The sequence below is a fragment of the Macaca thibetana genome, chromosome 9 (assembly GCF_024542745.1).
Source record: "Macaca thibetana thibetana isolate TM-01 chromosome 9, ASM2454274v1, whole genome shotgun sequence".
In the NCBI taxonomy this organism is placed as follows: Eukaryota; Metazoa; Chordata; class Mammalia; order Primates; family Cercopithecidae; genus Macaca; species Macaca thibetana.
Window position 1 is genome coordinate 94,169,292 of NC_065586.1, and position 18,453 is coordinate 94,187,744.

At 42.3% G+C, this 18,453-nt stretch overlaps 1 protein-coding gene across 5 annotated transcripts in view; it reads left to right on the top strand.

The window, feature by feature from the left end:
* Positions 1-7,574: 7,574 nt before the first annotated feature.
* Positions 7,575-18,453, top strand: part of R3HCC1L (R3H domain and coiled-coil containing 1 like) — a 104,101-nt gene continuing 93,222 nt past the window's right edge. For 3 of the 5 annotated variants that reach the window (XM_050802869.1, XM_050802871.1, XM_050802877.1), the window contains exon 1: positions 7,587-7,649. The gene's annotated coding sequence lies outside the window, so the exon portion shown is untranslated. Of the gene's footprint in view, positions 7,650-18,453 lie in introns of all 5 variants that reach the window. The other 2 variants (XM_050802873.1, XM_050802878.1) reach the window with 1 other exon arrangement.

Genomic DNA, 18,453 nt, shown 5'->3' on the forward strand with positions numbered 1-18,453 from the left:
ATCCAGTTCCTTTAAAGGGTCTATGGATTATCTTGGCTTTCCTGGTACGTTCCTGTAGTAGTTATTGGAGCAAAAGTTTATGATATGAGTCTCCATATGCCGATCTGTTCCTCTAAACAGGGACTACAAGCTAATCCTGCCTCCTATCTGCCATCTTAATCCCTTTCTGTATACTTTAAATCATCTCTAGGTTACTTACAATACCTAATACAATGTAAATGCCATGTAAACAATTGTTATACTGATTGTTTAGGGAATAATGACAAGAAAAAAAGTCCGTACAGGCTCAGTACAGATGCAACCATCTTAAATCTAACCACATCTTCTATCCACCGTTGGTTGAATCTGTAGGTGCAGAGCTCATAGACATGGAGAGTCAACTGTATATGTAAGGCACTAGGTGGCAGTTGATTGGGGACCATGCCTTTTTGAGTGGTATGGGGCCAAGGGAGAGGGTCTGGAACCAAGAATTTGTGTCCTGGGAAGGAAACCTTGAAGAAGAGTCACTTAGCCTCTACCAATCTCCTGACTGAAAAAAGAATCAGCATAGCAATTTGAAAAATCTAATTGTTCCTCACCCTGATCTGTCCCTTAGGAGCAAAACTTTATGTAATATACGTTTACCTTTTTCCTTGTTAGCTAGTTTATGAAACCATTTCCTATCCATTATATGACTAAATATTCATGATTACCTGATGAGACAGGTGGTCTGGTGGGTCTCCATTTTACAGATGAGGAAGCTGAGTTTTAGTGAATCATCTAAGGTTATATGCTTTATAGCAGTAAACATTTGCAGGGTCCTAGTCTCAAGTTTGTTTCTATATCCATTTGCATTGCCTTCTAGCTCCTTCTAGGTGCTTGGCGCAGCTTCTAATCAATGCCATGGGCCCCTGGCAGCACCTTGGGGTGAGAGATGTGGCTTGCTGCCCTTCCTGAGACAGGAGTTGAGATGTCAAAATCAGGGCATGTTAGAACCAAAGAGTCCAGCTCTAAATATCTGACTGGCTTGGTCAGAGCTGAGCTGTGAGGTTCTAAGTGGAAGAAATTACCAGAGTAGTTATCAATTATAGCTCTAAGGAGTCTTCGTTCTCAGATAATACAGTCAAGATGAATGTGAGCATAATATTGCCGAGACCTACCCCTGAAATGGGCATTGTGGCATCAGATAGTTTAGACATGCAAGCCTTGAGATCAGGAAGTGGATAGACCAGCCTTGGTGCAGGAAAGCTAATTGTGAGGGAGTGTATGGATATGGTGCGGGGTGGGGAGAAGTGCTGGTATAACTCACAATTGGATATTACCATCTGATGCTATGACGTCAAGCACAGAGATTCCACCCAAGCAGCAGTTGCTACCATGCCCTTCTTAAGGTGGCTTGAGTTAGAGCTAGAGCTCTCTGGGTTCCTAACTTAGACTTTGGGGTCTTTCAGAGTTCTCTATCCTGCTTTTCCTCAGGAATTAAATGGAAGCTACGTGTTGATACCCTGCCCTCCTATTGTCCCCCAAAATCATACCTTTACTCCAGTTGATGCCTGAGACCCCTGCAGTTCTAAATAGTGGCACTTACCCACACTAGCCGTGAGGGGAGAATCCAGTACCTAAAAGCCCAGTAAAATGTGGATCCTCTGTGCTCATGAGCTGAAAGTAACAAAAAAAAAAAAGAATCCTCAAGTTAGGAAGGACCAATCACAGCCCACATTTCCAAGGAGAAGGCTTATTTAATCCTTCTCTCCAGATAACATTTTCTCCTCCATCTTCCATACCGTATGGGTAATTATGGTATTATATTGGGAGAATACTGAAACTCAGAGGAGATTGTAAAATGTCCCCCAGCAGGGTTTGGTCTTTTCTATCACCTTACAAACACTTTTTTTGTCTTATATATCCCTTGTTCAAACTGTCCATTTTGAAGCTAGGCTGCAGATAACCCTGCCTTAATCACAGAGCAGACAGGCAACATACAATTCCTATGTGTCTGAGAACCAGATATCCTCTGTTAGCTATCGCAGGACTTGAAAGGGTCACACTGCTGAAACAGGGCACTTGGCACTAGGAACATCTGTATTAGAGGCGGCATACAGCAGTAGTTGACAGCTCAGACTCTGGAGCCACACTGTCTTGGTTCAAATCTCAGGTTTGTCACTTATTAGCTGCATAGCCTTGGGCATATTATGTAATCTCTCTCTGGCTCAGCTTCCGCCAATGTAAAATGATGGCATTTATAGATCCTACCTGGTAAGGCTGTGTGAGGATTGACTCCAATCAGGCATGTGAAGGGTTTAGCGCAGCTCCTGGCACACATTGAGCCCTTGCTAACTGTTAAATGCTATTCATTATGAAGGGACAGTGCATTTCCTCCTCCAGGGTGTTTCCTTCTCTTCCTTATGTCTTTGAGACCCACCCCCAACCTTCTCCCTACTTTACATTTCTGAAGCCAGCTGCTCCAATATTTCTTCCTTCTTGTCCAGGATGCAAAAGAAAAACAGCTCGCACATGAGCAATTTAAAAATATATATATTGCTTACAGCATCACTGTAAACCAATACACCACAGCTCATTTTATCCAAGAGCTAAGGGCCTTTTAAACCAGCCATTTCTTATTTATTCTGTGTAAAAAAAAAAAAAAAAAAAACACAAGGTCCTTTGGTTTCATGTTCCTTTATTGTATTTTGTAAGGCACTGAGCACATATTGGATACTATGTAAATGTGAATTACTCTAACAATAGTAACTGAGACAGATGAGAAACTCAAGGAAGTAAAGTCACCATTTTGAATTTAGTGTATTATTGATGGGCTGAGTGATTTGGGAGAGACAGTGTGGCTCCGAGGCTAAAGAGCCCACAGAGATTCAGAGGGCAGAGGTTTGAATCTCAGTCATAGCGGCAGCTCTGAGTAGCTCTGGTGACCCCAGGCAAGCAGCTTCCTTCCCCTGGACCTCAAATTCTCCTCATAAATACTGGGCTTAATGCCACAAAACCATCTCCCAGGGATGTTAAGCTGGGGCTGCTGAATGTGGTTGTGCAGACTGTGCACTGCACAAGGGCACCAGCCAAGGGGGTAAGTGGTAGCTGAAATCTAGTCCATATTCTGCACCCTGATGATGGGCCATGACCATCTGGAGGAAGGGCACACTTTTTCCTAATTTTCGTAACACTACTATATGGACTGGTAGAGGCCTTGTATTAAGGAATGTGACAGTGATGGGGCACAGAATTTAGCACGTAAAATGGATAAGTTTATTCAACACAGTTGTAGTATACCTACTATGTGCAAGGCCCAATTCTAGGGGCTGAAGATACAGAGATGGATATAACCTATCAGTGCCCTTGGGTCCTCTTTTTCTTTCACCAGTCCATCCTCTCCTACATTCAATCCATCAGCAAGTCCTGTTGACTCAAAAGATCAAATCCATCCACTTCTCTCCATCCCACTGCAAGCACTTTGTTTCATTATTTCTCACCTAGCCTACTGCAACAGATGGGCTCCAACTTCTATTCCAGTCTTCTAAACCAAAGCAAGAGCAATTGTATTAAAATGTGAATCAGATAACATCATCCCCTTTCTAAAACCCCCTTTTTTTGATGGCTATAATTTAATCCAGGGTTCTTACCATGGCCTTGAGGCTGTGCATCCCTGGCTGTAATTACCACCTCAGGTCATCTAGACCACTCAACCCACACTCTCTCCACTCCAGGAAAATGGACCATTCTGTCTCTCAAGCAGCCTGGCTCTTTCTTTGTGCGGTCTGATCCCTTTGGCTGGAGCACACTGTCCCCGGTTCTCCATCTCTTTCTCATCCTTCCGTGCTCAGTGGAAAGGTTGTCTACCCAGAGAGGTCTCCTTAGACCATCTTGTTAAAGTAGTGTAGTATTTTATGTCCACCACCGTAGTCATTGGTTCTTGCATCCCTATAAAGAACTACCTGAGACTGGGTAATTTATAAAGAAAAGAGGTTTAATTGTCTCATGGTTCTGCAGGCTCCACAGGAAGCATGGCCAAAGAGGCATCAGGAGAAACTTACAATGATGGCAGAAGGTGAAGGGAAAGCAGGTGCATCCTACATGGCTGGAGTAAGAGAAAGAAAGAGAGAGGGAGGTGCCGCACACTTTTAAACCATCAGATCTCATGAGAACTCACTGTCACGAGAACAGCAAGGGAGAAATAATACACCCACATGATCCAATCACCAGGCCCCACATCCAACACTGGTGATTACAATTCGACATAAGATTTGGATTGGGACACAAATCCAAACCATATCAACTGTCATTCATGGCCAGGATGTTCTACTGCACAGCAGCCTTGCTCCATTTGAAAGTACAGAGTTCTTTGCTTATTTCTTGTCTTATCTGCTGGATTGTAAGCTCCATTACAGCAGGGACCATGCTTGTGTGTTCTCCACCGTGTGCCCTCTCATCACCTTGCTAAGTCTCTGGTGCATGGTAATAAAAATTAATACATATTTGCTAAATGAAGTTGACCCAAGGAATTCTTCTAATTGGGGAGTGGACATTACAATATAATGTAGATGTGTGATATGACAAAGGCACTGATATGCTAGTAAACTGTCTCTTCAACAGCAACAACAACAAAAAGAAGCCCTGATTTGTCATTTGCTGATTTCCATGGAGTATTCACACACACACACACACACACACACACACACACACACACACACACTACAAATCGCAGCTGATTTCAAACTACCAATGCCTTAAACCGGCTTGCAAAAATTCCTGAACATCTAACAGTTGTCTCTTTAAAGCTGGTATGAGGCTGGGGGTGGTGGCTCATGCCTATAATCTCAGCACTTTGGGAGGCCAAGGTGCAAGAACTGCTTCAGCCCAGGAGTTCGAGACCAGCCTGGGCAACAGAGTGATAACTCATCTCTATTAAAAAATTAAATGAATAAATAATAAATAACAAAGTTGGTATGAGCTGGATCTAGCATATCACTGGAAGAGAGGCCAACATGGGTGGGATGAGTGTCTAGGAAAGGGGCACTAATTTGTCTTGGTGGGGGTGGGGGGCAAAGTTCAGCAAAGGCTTCTTGGAGGAGATGATACTTGATTTGTGTTTTGAAGGGTGGGTATGTTGGCTTTGGCCTGATACATCTAAACTGGATAACACAGTCCAGGTCCCTGTAGGCCACATTTCACTGTTTCTGGGTCCCCTACTGAGCCCACTGCTTTAGTGCCTGAGGCTTATCATCTGACTAAGCACAATCCTCAGAAAATCCTTTCATGTGGCTGGTGTTCTACTGGGTTTCCTCTGAATCCCATAGAGGAGAATTAGACAGCAGTATAGGTTAGTCAAAGGAGAAGAGAGAGGGTTTTCCAAACAGAGGGACGGCTTATGCAAAGGTTAAAGAGCAAGTGCCACAGCAGTTTGGTAAACCTAAGGTGTCCATGGGAGGGGGTAGGAGGAGATTAGCTCCTGACAGGCTTTGTTTGACAGGGTAAGAAACATAAACTGATTCCCAATCTGGGCTGGGTCAGGCGGAAGAGAAGGGGAAAGGGACCAATTATAATACTTTTCCTCCATAATTCTTATTATAGCTGGCAACTGTGGATTTTTTGTTGGTTTTTATTTTTGGTATGGAATCATTTGATTAATATCTGTCTCTTCAAAGAGAATGTAAACTCCACAAGGCCAGGTAATATTCTGTTCACTGTTGTTTTCTCAGTACCCAGCACTGGTACATAGTAAGCAACAAAACATATTTTGTTGAATAATTGAATAACCAGGGAACTTTATTTTATATTTAATTTTCTTTTTTTTGAGACAGGATTACTCAGGCTGGAGGGCAGTGGCACAATCATGGCCCATCATAACTTTGAATTCTTGGGTTCAAGCAATCTCTGCACCTCAGCCTTCCAAGCCTTCCAGGCTTGTGCCACCATGCCTGGCTAATTAAAAAAATTTTTTTTGGTAGAGATGAGATCTCCTTATGTTGTCTAGGCTGGTCTTGACATCCTGGGTTCAAGCAATGCTCCCACCTCAGTCTCCCAAATTGCTGGGATTACAGGCATGAGCCACCACAGTGGGCCTCCTCAGGAACTTTTAAAATAATGCCCATGTCCACCTACCCTACAATAAGATTTGCTATAAATCTTCCTTCACTGAACCTCCCAATCACAATACTGGATTCTGATTGCCTGGTGAGTTTTTCCTGCCCACTGCACAGACAAAACCAATTCACTGAGACCATGGCAGAGCAGTAAAGAATTTAACTGATGAAGAGTTATCACTTAAATCAATCTCCTTGAAGGTTCAGAGGTTAGGGTTTTTATGGACATTTTGGTGGGCAGGGGGCTAGAGAATGGGTGCTGCTGATGGGTTGGGGATGAAATCATAGGGGTGTGGAAAACAGTCCTCATGCTCTGAGTCCCCTCTGGGTGGGGCCGCAGGAGCAGCTGAGTCATGAGTTAAGAGTCCTGAAGAAGGAACAGATTCAAGGTGTACTTGGGAGATAGAATCTACAAGATTTGGTGACTATTTGAATATAGGAGGAAGAGGAAGTGAGAAAGGAGGAATCGGGTTAAAAAGTAGGGAGGAGGAGTAGTAGTTCACTTTTCTTTTCTTTTTTTTTTTTTTTTTTTTTTTGGAGACAGAGTCTCCCTGTGTCACCCAGGCGGCTGGAGCGCAGTGGCGCAATCTTGGCTTACTGCAACCTCCACCTCCCAGATTCAAGCGATTCTCTTTCAAGCAATTCTCCTGCCTCAGCCTCCTGGGTCGCTGGGATTACAGGTGCCCACCACCACACACAGCTAATTTTTGTACTTTTAGTAGAGACATGTTGGTCAGGCTGGTCTCGAACTCCTGACCGCAGGTGATCCACCTGCCTCGGCCTCCCAAAGTGCTGGGATTACAGGCGGGAGTCACTGTTCCCGGCCCCAGTAGTTCACTTTTCAAAGACATTTGAGATGCCTGTGGGCATGGATGAGGAAAGGTCTGTCTAGGAAGTTGAGAATACAAACAATGAGCTCAGGTGAGAAGGGGCTGGAGTGTCCCTTCTCCCACCCCAATTTTAAGAACTCTGGAAAACACCAGTATTTTAGAGGTAAGGTATAACAACAATTCTTGAAGGAAACCGAGTAGAATGAATTGAGAGAAGGAAAACCTGGATAGTGTCATAGAAAATAAGTGATAATGCCCAATAGCGTCAAATGACTAAAGCTTGAGTTAGATGAGTCCGAAAATACCTCCAATCAGTTTGGCAACAAGGACACTTAGGACAACGAGACATTTTCAATGGAAGCGGAAGCTGCAGTGTGGAGTGAACAAGATGAGCAAGTAGAGACAGAGTGTAGATTATCTTTTTCAAGAAACTTGGCTGTGAACGGAATAAGTGAGATGGTATGACTGAGTGGGATGTGAGGAGATTTGAGCACGTATATAGCTGAGAGGAATGAGGGAGGGTTTAAGGCACAGCAGCTTACACGCCCTCCTGCACTCGCCATATTGCCAGCTTCTCCCCACGTGACCTGAACTCAGTGGGCGCAGCCGGGCCTCGCGGAAACTACAACCCCCAGAAGGCCCCGCGGCGTTGGGGGGCGGAGCCGAGGCCTGGCGCGCGCCCCAGCGGCGCGAGCGGAAGAGATAGAGCTTCGCGGAGACGGCGGAAGCGGAGAGCGACAGCGCGCGGGTAACAACCATCCCCAGATCCCCTCCCTGAGTACCCCAAGCTAGGACTTTTAATCTCCGCTTCTCCCTTCATAGCCCGGGACAAGACTTCCATTCCTTCGGTTGTTGCTGGTATTTTTTTTCCCCCTTGTGACGCGAGGGGCCGCCCCCCGCCTGGGGCGGAGGTTACTGGGAATCTCCCGCCTTCCGACCCCTGCGGGCTCGCGGTTGAGAGGCACCCTCTTGGGGCTCTTTTGCCTTCACCCGGGCTCGTGCTTGCTTTGGGCGCTCGCCCCAAATGCTCCTGGCAGAGAGGACGTGCTTTTTCTGGGTTTCAGCAGGCATTGAGCGGGGTCCCTGGCGACCCCCTCGGGGCGGCGGGGACGTGGGCCGCCGAGGCTGCCCCCGAGACGACCCCGGGGCTGCTGGCGGTTTCCGGGCTTCGCTTCGTGCCTCGCATTTGAGTCTTCTCCGCTGCCCGGGAGCCCCGGGCTACGGGCTGGGAGTGAGCAATCTATAAAGGAGCAGGTACTTCCTGCTTTTTCTTGGCAGGCCTTCGAAAAATCCCAAGTCCGGTCTTTAAAGTTTGTCCGTGCAGCCGCCTCTCGGTTGTTTACGGGAAGGAGCACAGGATTTGGAGTCTGATATCCTGGGAGAAGTCTCAGTCCGACCACTTGGCTGGACCTGTGATCTATTGTACAGCAGTCTATTTACGCCAGCCTCAGTTTCCTTGTCTGAAAAATGGGGATAATGTTCTTTCCCCTGCTGCCTTCCAGGGTTGTGGGCTTCAGCAGAAGTGATATTCCTTCAAAAGCTTTGAACTCTAAAGCATGTTTCGGGTATAACCTTGCCATCCCCCAGTCTCCAGTCTAGGTCAGTTGAGTTTTAAAACCAGGTTCATGTCTATACGAAGATCAAATTAGTTAAGAAATAGGGGGAAAGTGTCTTTGGAAACGAATCTGAACCATGCAAATGTTTTTATGCCAGGTTCCTCGTGAAGAGGTGACCTTAGGGCGTTACCACCTGTGGAGTCAATTTAAAACTTCATCTGGATTTTAAGGCCCACCCGAATTTAAACTCTTCCTCAGCACACACAACTGTCTCTTGCTGTTATAACCTCCCTTCAGTATCACACAGGTGGAAGCATAAAGCAGTAAACGTTCCTCAGATAGGGTGGTGCTACAACTAATACCTGTCCCCAGCAGGTCTTGTGTCTTGTGTCACAGTTGAAATTCAGAATATAAATAGACAAATATTCCATCTGTTTCATTTTTTCTTGACATTAAGCTTTGAGACTAAGCAAGTTGCTTATTGTCTTATTTTTTCCCCTTATATAGAATGGTAATTCTGCAATCAATTTTTTTTTTGGTAGAATCAGGATTTCACTATGTTGTCCAGGCTGGTCTAATTCCTGGGCTCAAATGATCCTCCCACCTCGGCCTCCCAAAGTGTTGGTATTACAGGCGTTTGCCACTGTGCCCACTGTGCCCGACCTCTGCAATTAAGTTTTAAAGGGGTGTAAGAGTGTAGTTAGATACTTTTAGGCTGTGTTTATTCTGAATTTATTGATTGAAGAATACTTGAAAATGGTCCAAAAAACGAGAGGATGACAGTAAGTTGCATTAGCTTAGTGTACAAACTCGAGCAAATTTGAATTCAAATCCTAGTGCTGTGTCTTACTGCAGGTTGGAGTATCCTTTTCTGAAACGCTTGGGACCAGTGTGTCTCAAATTTCGGATTTTGGAATATTTGCATATACATAGATCTCTTTGGGATGGGACCCCAATCTAAACATGAAATTAATTTAGGTTTTATATATACCTTATATACGTAGCCTGAAGGTAATTTTATATAGTATTTTTAATAATTTAATAATTTGTGTCCAGACGCTGTGCCTCACGCCTGTAATCCTAGCACTTTGGGAGGCTGAGGCAGGCAGATTGCCTGAGCTCAGGAGTTCAAGACCAGCCTGGGCAACAAAGCGAAACCCCACCTCTATTAAAAATACAAAAAATTAACCAGGTGTAGTGGTGCACGCCTGTAGTCCCAGCTACTCTGGAGGCTGAGGCACGAGAATCGCTTGAGTCCTGGAGGTGGAGGTTGCAGTGAGCGGAGATTGCGCCTTTGCACTCCGGCCTGGCCCATAGAGTGAGACCCTGCTGGGCATGGCACTAAGTTTGGATTGCATTTTGACTAAGACCTATCACATAAGGTCATGTGTGGAATTTTCCACTGGTGGTGTCAAAAAGTTCTTGGGGCTGAGCGTGGTGGCTCACGCCTGTAATCCTGGCACTTTGGGAGGCCGAGGCGGGCAGATCACGAGGTCAAAAGATGGAGACTATCCTGGCCAACATGATGAAACCCCTTCTCTACTAAACTACAAAAAACTTAGCCGGGTGTGGTGGCGTGTGCCTGTAACCCCAGGTCCTCAGGAGGCTAAGGTATGGGAATGGCTTGAACCCGGGAGGCAGAGGTTGCAGTGAGCCGAGATCGCACCACTGCGCTCCAGCGTGGCGACAGAGCAAGACTCCCGTCTCAAAAAAAAAAAAGAAAAAAAAAAGTTTTTAAGCATTCTGGATTTCGGATTTTCGGATTAGGGATTCTCAACCTGTAGTTTTTGATTTTGGGCCAATTAGTTGACTTCTCTGAGCCTGTTTCCTAATCTCTAAAATGGAGGTAAATAACATTGTGTCACAAGGTGTCTACAAAGATGAAATGAGATGTGACCATAAATGGCTTAGTAGTGCTGGGTACAAATAAAGTTCTCATTATTTTGTTGCTATTGTTGATGATTATGATAATAGTGATGATAATTTTAGGTATTTTCCTGAAATTCCATTTATCTGTAAAATGAGGATAGTCATCCTTAATTCACAAACTTTACAAAATACTCTAAATAGAAGTTCTCAGATTGCAGTTTGTGTTTTAGCAATTGCATTTTATATAAAAATTATATTAGATTTTTTTCAATTTTAGAGGTTCCTAAAATGCTGTTGTGCAGGGTTATTGGACTTTGCTGTGTTTCTGTTTTTCCAGAGATTCCAAATGTTGATTTGTACCTTGTTTGTTGAAATTGAACTGGTGCTTCATTTACAACCTGGGGTAAGAATGCACTTCTGTAGCTTGTGGCAGAACAATTATCTATCTTTATGACTCAGATATTGACTAGGATAGACGTTTATGGAACAGTTTTTTCTTCCTGCCTTATTTTTATTTTTTTTAAGCCAGACTATTTGACTTTAAAATTTAAGCCTGTTGGGTAGGGTTTGGGAGACTTGGTGACCTTCATTTTTTCAAGATGGCATTTCTTAGTGACTGATGCTAATGATGGATGGCATTGGTATGTGTGTATCTGCAGTGAGTGAGAGTTGAGAAAAACCAAGGAGGAAAGCCTTATAGAGAAAAATGGTTTGTTGGTCAAGGCAAAGTCTTGACTACCAGATATCTGCAGATTCAGATGCTTAGGAAATGTTTCCTTTACTCTCTTTTTTTGATGTGGTATGCCTGTGCTATGTTTTGCCAGCTTCTTTCTACCTTTAGTTACGAATCAGCAAGAAAACTATTTTTTCACACCAGACTTGTATACAAAGCTATGACAATAGAAAGTCACTTCCATTAAAATCTACTTTGTATGCTATGTGTTATTTTTTCCTTTATGTTTTAATCTTAAACACTTTTTGCTGGGGCGTAATAGCTCATTCCTGTAATTCCAGCACTTTGAGATCCTTTGAGGTAGGCTCATTTGAGGCCGGGAGTTCGAGACCAGTCTGGGCAACAAAGCGAGACTTCGTCTCTATAAAAAAATTAACAACAACAACAAAAATCATTTCAACACTTTTGTTCCTTGACTGTTTTTTGCTTAAAAGGAATTTTTGGAAAGTATACTAATTCTCAGCTATAGTGTGTGAGTATGCATAGTGGATGCTCAGTAATGAGTGTGCTGACTAGTTCTGAATAGGAACATTTTGTTGATCGTCCTAGGTCACTGAGGTGCTCTGGAGAGGCCATGTAGCATTGTGGCAGTAACCTATGCTTTGGAGTCGAGACAGACCAAGGTCTGAATCCAGGTTCACTAGATGTAACTTTGGTTCATATGATCATTCTGAATTGAGTTTCTTGTCATCTGTAAGACAGATTAGACTAACCCTGCATGGTTGAAAAGATTAAAGATTGTTTGAATGAGGCACATATTAGTCAGGTTTAGTATAATATTAGAGATTGGAGTGGTGTTGTTATTACTATTTTTAATTTGTATTATTTTTTCTGAAAGTATGGATTTTGTTGATACATGTATATTCATTCCCCTAATGCTTCAATGATCAGTATGTTTCTTAGCCAAGGTTAAGGTTGTTGACTGTGACCATGGAACCTAGAAACACACAGCAAAGCTAATTGGCCAGCATGGAGTTTGAGTCTGTGACCTTGTCCTCATTAGCTCCATAAGCTAACTATTCACAAATAATCTCACCAGAATGAAAGAAAAGGCTGGTATATTTTTTATTTGGCCCTCATGCAACTCATTAGACATAAGTAAATGAACTAGTGCCAGAAGCAAAAGTATAGATTTGTCATTAGCTTATGTAAATATATGATTAGTCCTCACACTGTGTATGAAACTTGTGACCTGTAGGATGATCTTTGACAACTCCACTAACCTAAGTTTATAATTTAGACATTTCTTTTAGTTGTTGAATTATATTTGTTGTAGACTTCTCACCTATAGGAGAAGTGAGAAGAAATGGAACTAGGCTATTCATGTCTTGAAAGAGTACCCTCCTTCTGTTGTGCTACCCACAAGAAAATGTGCTCTTAGCTAGTGCAGAAAACATTTAGAATTATCCAGTAATGAGCCCAGCAGGATGGATGAAGCTTAGGGAACTCCTAAGAGCTTATTGAATTACAGAGAAATTCCAGTTGTCAAAGCATTAGATAGAGGAAAAGTTATAGGGTGTTACTCAGCAGTAGTAAGCCTGCATTTGGAGAGAATTTTCTCTTAATAAAACATGGACCAATTGCTTTGAGTTTTGGTGTCCATTTTTCACTGTCTCATGCTAGCCTTCTGTATAGTTTTTCGTTCTTCAAATTCACCCTTCAGTTTTATTAGTATTTGTTGTCCTTCTTGTTTTTTGTTTCTTGTTTTTTTTTTTTAAATGCCATATGTGGCTGGGTTGGGACTAGGGATAAAAACAGAAGAAGAGAAGCACTGTTGGAAAATAGATTCTAGTGTCTAGTATTGTGAGGTTTCCAAATAACATAGGTCAAACTGAACATGATGATACGGATTTCTGGGATAGGCAGATGGCTGACACTTCATGACCATTTAACCTGTGCAGAGTGAATAATGTGGGCAAAAGGTGTGTAGCACTCCTTAATATCATATTTGTCTCTTAGAAAAGAATCTGAATGTGTGTAGTGTTACTATTGGCTTGCAGTTGTGCTGTTTCAAGTTCTTTGCCATGGAATGCCAGAAGAATAGTAAAGAAAGAAGGGAAGCACTTGGATTTACATCCTGACTTCTCAAATTTTATGCCAGTAGTCCTGTTTCTGTTTTCTTATCTTTAAAATAGGGTTAATAAAACCAGCTCTGCTTGTTTATAAATATTAAAAGGAAAATTAAATGCAACAACGTATTGAAAATGAGGTGGATAACGGGGAGAGACAGAAAGGCAGAATCCAAGAGAGGCGTTCAAAGACAGCTACACACATAGTCATAGAGACACATGCAATAGGCAGAGAGAGAGGAAGGTTAGTCAGAGACAGAGAAGTCAAAAACACTGAGCGGGACAGTCACCTAGGCAAAGTTAGAAAGCAGGGTAATCAGAGGTGTAGAGAGGAGGGCAGAGTTAGAAATGAGGACAGACAGATACAGGGAGGGAGACAGAAAGAGTGAATGTCATGACCAAGATGGAGAGCTTTTTGAGTGTTTGTTATTTGAGAAGAACATGTAAATATAGTTGGCTAGGAAAGGGAAAATAAGGAGATACTAATAGTAAATCAAGTAACATACTTATGAAATTTTTATTACACTAGCATTTTTCCTTAAATACTAAATTTATTTTGCATATTCACATGCAAATATCAAGCCAATTTATGTATTACCTGTTAACTACTTAAATGACCTCTCAAGTGTAGTTTAAACACATTTTTAAAAAAATTAAGATTAATATTATTTTTTTCCCCTCAAAAAAATCTAATATATGACTTACTGTAGAAAACATAGCAAATACAGTAAATTTAAAAGGACAACAGAAAACACTCATAATCTCACAATCTAAACATAACATATAACGAGGCCCACATTTTTCATTTTTTTTTCCAGTCTTCCTTTTCCTAGGCATTTACTAAAGCCCATCTACTTTCCTAAAGGACCCAAATGCTGTTTTTAAGTCCAAAATGATGCTATAACTATTTGTGGCAGAGTTAACACTTTATAGTCCTATTTTGGCACTTAGATACTTTCATAAACTATTTGTGTACCCATTTTTTTCTCTCCCTAGATTGTAAACTTTTAACTACAGACTATATGTTATTCATCTTTGTGTCTTAGGAATCTAGCAAAGTATCTTACATATCATAGGTATTCAGGGTATATTTGAGATAAATTGTTAAGCCTCCTAAGTAGAAACTGTCTTATTTAAACAGGTCTGCCAAATTGCACATTGGATTGGACCTTCCTTAAACTTGAGAAAAACTTGATTTTAGGGGTGGTGTGTGTGTGTGTGTAATGTAAAGCTACCGAGCTGGGAAAGGGCACTTTTTTTCTCGTTACCTTTTGTTGTGTTTGTAACAAGCCATTCCAAAACATAATGGTGTAAAACAACCATTTTATTGTGCTATGGATCTGTTGGAATTCAGACAGGACAGTTTCTGCACAGACGGCTTGCTTAAGCCTTAGCTGGGAAGATTCAAAAGCTGGTGGTGACTTTATGGCTGGTACTTAGAACCTGGAGGCTTCTTCACTCACATGCCTGGTGATGGATGTTGGTTGTCCCTCAGAACACCTACCTACCCAGATAGGCTAATTTGAGCTTCTTTGCAGCATGGTGGCTGTTTTCTACGCGTGAGCATCTAGAGAGAACCAGGTGGAAACTGCATTACTTTTTGTGACCAAGCCGTAGAAGTTCTGTGGTATCACAAGCTTGCCAGATTCAAGGAGTGAGTGACAGTTACATGGGATCCACTTCTCACAGGAGTGTCAAGAGTCATACTGTGAGAAAAACATTTTGGGGGTGGGAGGTAGCAAGTTAAAAAATGAGTTAATAAAACATTATCACTTTTTACATGTCAGTGAATAAATGTTCTATTGAAAGTAAGGGTTTTTCCCTACTGCTAATGGTGTTTAGTTAAAAAATTTGTGGCCGGGCGCGGTGGCTCAAGCCTGTTATCCCAGCACTTTGGGAGGCCGAGACGGGCGGATCACGAGGTCAGGAGATCGAGACCATCCTGGCTAACACGGTGAAACCCCGTCTCTACTAAAAAATACAAAAAACTAGCCGGGCGAGGTGGCGGGCGCCTGTAGTCCCAGCTACTTGGGAGGCTGAGGCAGGAGAATGGTGTAAACCCGGGAGGCGGAGCTTGCAGTGAGCTGAGATCCGGCCACTGCACTCCAGCCTGGGCGACAGAGCGAGACTCCGTCTCAAAAAAAAAAAAAAAAAAAAAAAAAAATTTGTACTAGTAAAAATTTCTAAACCTAAAACTATTTTAAATTATTTTCTTGGCTTTTAAGCTCTGAACAAGATCTTATTATTTCTTTTTAACTGAATTTGCAAGTTGGTCAGTTTTTATACTTGAGTCTTGCCTCACCCCCATTTAATAAAACAAGTCTTGTTTTGTAAATGATATACATGTTCACTGCAGACAATTTAGAAAATCAGGAAAGAAACAAAATCAACTCATGATCTCACCTCTGAGATGTAATCAGTTTCAGGTTCATAATTTCTTTCTTTTTTTTTTTTCTTCTCTTTTTTCTTTTTTTATACCTGTAATCCCAGCACTTTGGGAGGCTGAGGTGAGCGGATCACTTCAGGCCAGGAGTTCGAGACCAGCCTGGCCAACATGGGGAAATCCTCTCTCTACTAAAAATACAAAAATTAGCTGGGCATGGTGGCATGTGCCTGTAGTCCCAGCTACTCGAGTGGCTGAGGCACGAGAATCATATGAACCCAGGAGGTGGAGGTTGCAGTGAGTGGAGATCGCGTCGCTGCCCTCCAGCCTGGGTGACAGAGTGAGACTCTGTCTCAAAAAAAAAAAAAAAAAAAGGTAGACCGGGTGTGGTGGCTCACGCCTATAATCTCAACACTTTGGGAGGCTGAGGCTGGAAGATTACTTGAGGTCAGGAGTTCGAGACTAGCCTGGCCAACATGGCAAAACCCCGTCTCCACTAAAAATACAAAAATTAGCCGGGTGTGGCAACACATGCCTGTAGTCCCAGCTGCTCAGGAGGCTGAGACAGGAGAATCGTTAGAATCTGGCAGGCAGAGATTGTAGTGAGTTGAGGTTATGCCACTACACTTCGGCCTGGGCCACAGAGTAACACTCTGTCTCCAAAAAACAAACAAACAAAAACAGAAGAAGAAAAAATACTAATGTGTTTAATTACGAAGTATTTTGCCTAGACCCTGGTTGGAATATTTTGTGACATATGGAACATTTACCATATTAACCTTTTCTAAATCTGAAAATTTCTGATTTCTGAATCTTGTCTGGTCCCACAAGTTTTGGATTAGGGATTTTGAACTGCAATTAAAAACCCAGTGTTAGGAAAAGATGAGTTTATTAACTTGTTTTGGTAGTTCTGAACTTTTTTATCACATGAATCTTCCCAGAACTTTTGTGCTTTCATTTCACATTTTCATTTCAGGAGAAGATCCAGAAGGAAAATAAATAGTCTTGATTTGTTTATATGATCAGTAATTCTCTCTTACCATCCCACATAACTGTTTCGAACTTGTGACCATCTCTCAATACGTTCATAATTTCTAGTGACTTTTGTGCCTCTTGATCCTTTGTGTGAGAAGCAGTGATTTAAATTAAGTACCAGAGTTGACAAGCCCCTGGAGCCATGTAGTTCTTTGTTTTTGCCTCTGGTATTGTCACTGTGACATTGCTGTTCTTTCCCTTTTTGCCATAGTATTTCTTTTTTGTACTGTGTTTCTTGTTTGCTTCCTTGGGTATCCTGAAACTTTTCATTGCTTCTAACACTTTGGTGAGGGACAGTGCTTCAAAAACTAGGATAAGATCTTGGCTGCCAGTTTATTAACTTGCAGTTTGCCCCCCTCAGTGGAGACAGAACATTAAAATCAAGGTTGAGGAGTGTGTCTTTGACTTCATAATGTCATGTAGTTTTAACTTTTTGAGTTATTAGTACTGTCATAAATTCAGTATATGACCATATATTATAAAATATTCCAACCAGGGTCTAGGGCAGTACTTTGTAATTAAACACATTAATAGTTCACATGTATTCATTATAGAGGATTTGGAAAATACAACCATATTTTCACCACCTGAAAGTAACTTACCATTGGGGTTTATTACCCCATTCTATTTTCTGTGTGTCTATTATCGTAGTACACACACATACTTAAACTGGAATCTCTTGCTGTTATATATAAACTTTGTATCCTGCTTTAAAAAATATATAATGGGTTGGGACAGTGGCTCAGTAATCCCAGCATTTTGTAGGGGGGCCGAAACGAGAAGATTGCTTGAACTCAGGAGTTTGAGACCAGCCGGGGTGACATAGTGAGACCCATCTCTACAAAAACAAAAATGTGGAATGTAGCACGAATTATATTACTGGGCAGTGTTATTTATTTATTTCCGAGATGGAGTCTTGCTCTGTCGCCCAGAGCTGGAGTGCAGTGGTGCGATCTCGGCTTACTGCAACCTCTGCCTCCTGGGTTCAAGCAATTCTTCTGCCTCAGCCTCTTGAGTACCTGGGATTACAGGGGCGCACCACCACGCCTGGCTAATTTTTGTATTTTTAGTAGAGGTGGGGTTTCACCATGTTGGCCAGGCTGGTCTCAAATTCCTGACCTTGTGATCTGCCTGCCTTGGCCTCCCAAAGTGCTGGGATTATGGGTGTGAGCCACCGTGCCCAGCCGGGGCAGTAATCTTTAGATTTGTCTTCGTTTTGGATGGGAACCTAGGAGACTGGGATTCAAATTCTGGCTTTTTCCTTGCCGAACTGAAAACTAGGGCAAGTTATAGGATACCTCTGGGCTTCCATGTGTCAGCTGTCAGATTTCCAAAATATTTGACACCACAGTCTTATGAAAGTTAACCCTCTGCTTAGAACATTATTCATACACAAAATAAGTCCTAGTCTGGTCTATCTTTGAGATCCTTCCAGTTCTACTACTGAATGTTCTCTAAGTTGAGGAGTGCAAAATACAGCAGTATTTATGTCAGGTTATTTAGGCCTAATGGAACAGAAGGATCTTGAAGGAAATAAAAGAGTAACAAATTGACTGGAGGGGACAGAAGAAAACTCTGGAGGGAATGATGTGAAGTTGGGAGCAAGAATGAGTACAGTATGTGAACTGAGTGAGACGAACAAGCGATCTTAACAGTATTCCACAAATAGAATGATTTTTACTGATGCGTAGTGAGGAGATATGATTTGTTAAGTTTGTTTGTGTATGGGGTAATGAAGGAGAATTAAGGGACAATATTGAAGGCTAGGCTGAAAAACTTAAATTTGATCCAATAGGTGGCAGGACTTCTGTTGAGAGTCATACAATGAAAACCGTTTGACTAAGGCTGCCTTGGCAACTTTGTATGTTTGATAAACTTAAGTAGAGGGAGTTACTGAAGAGTACAGC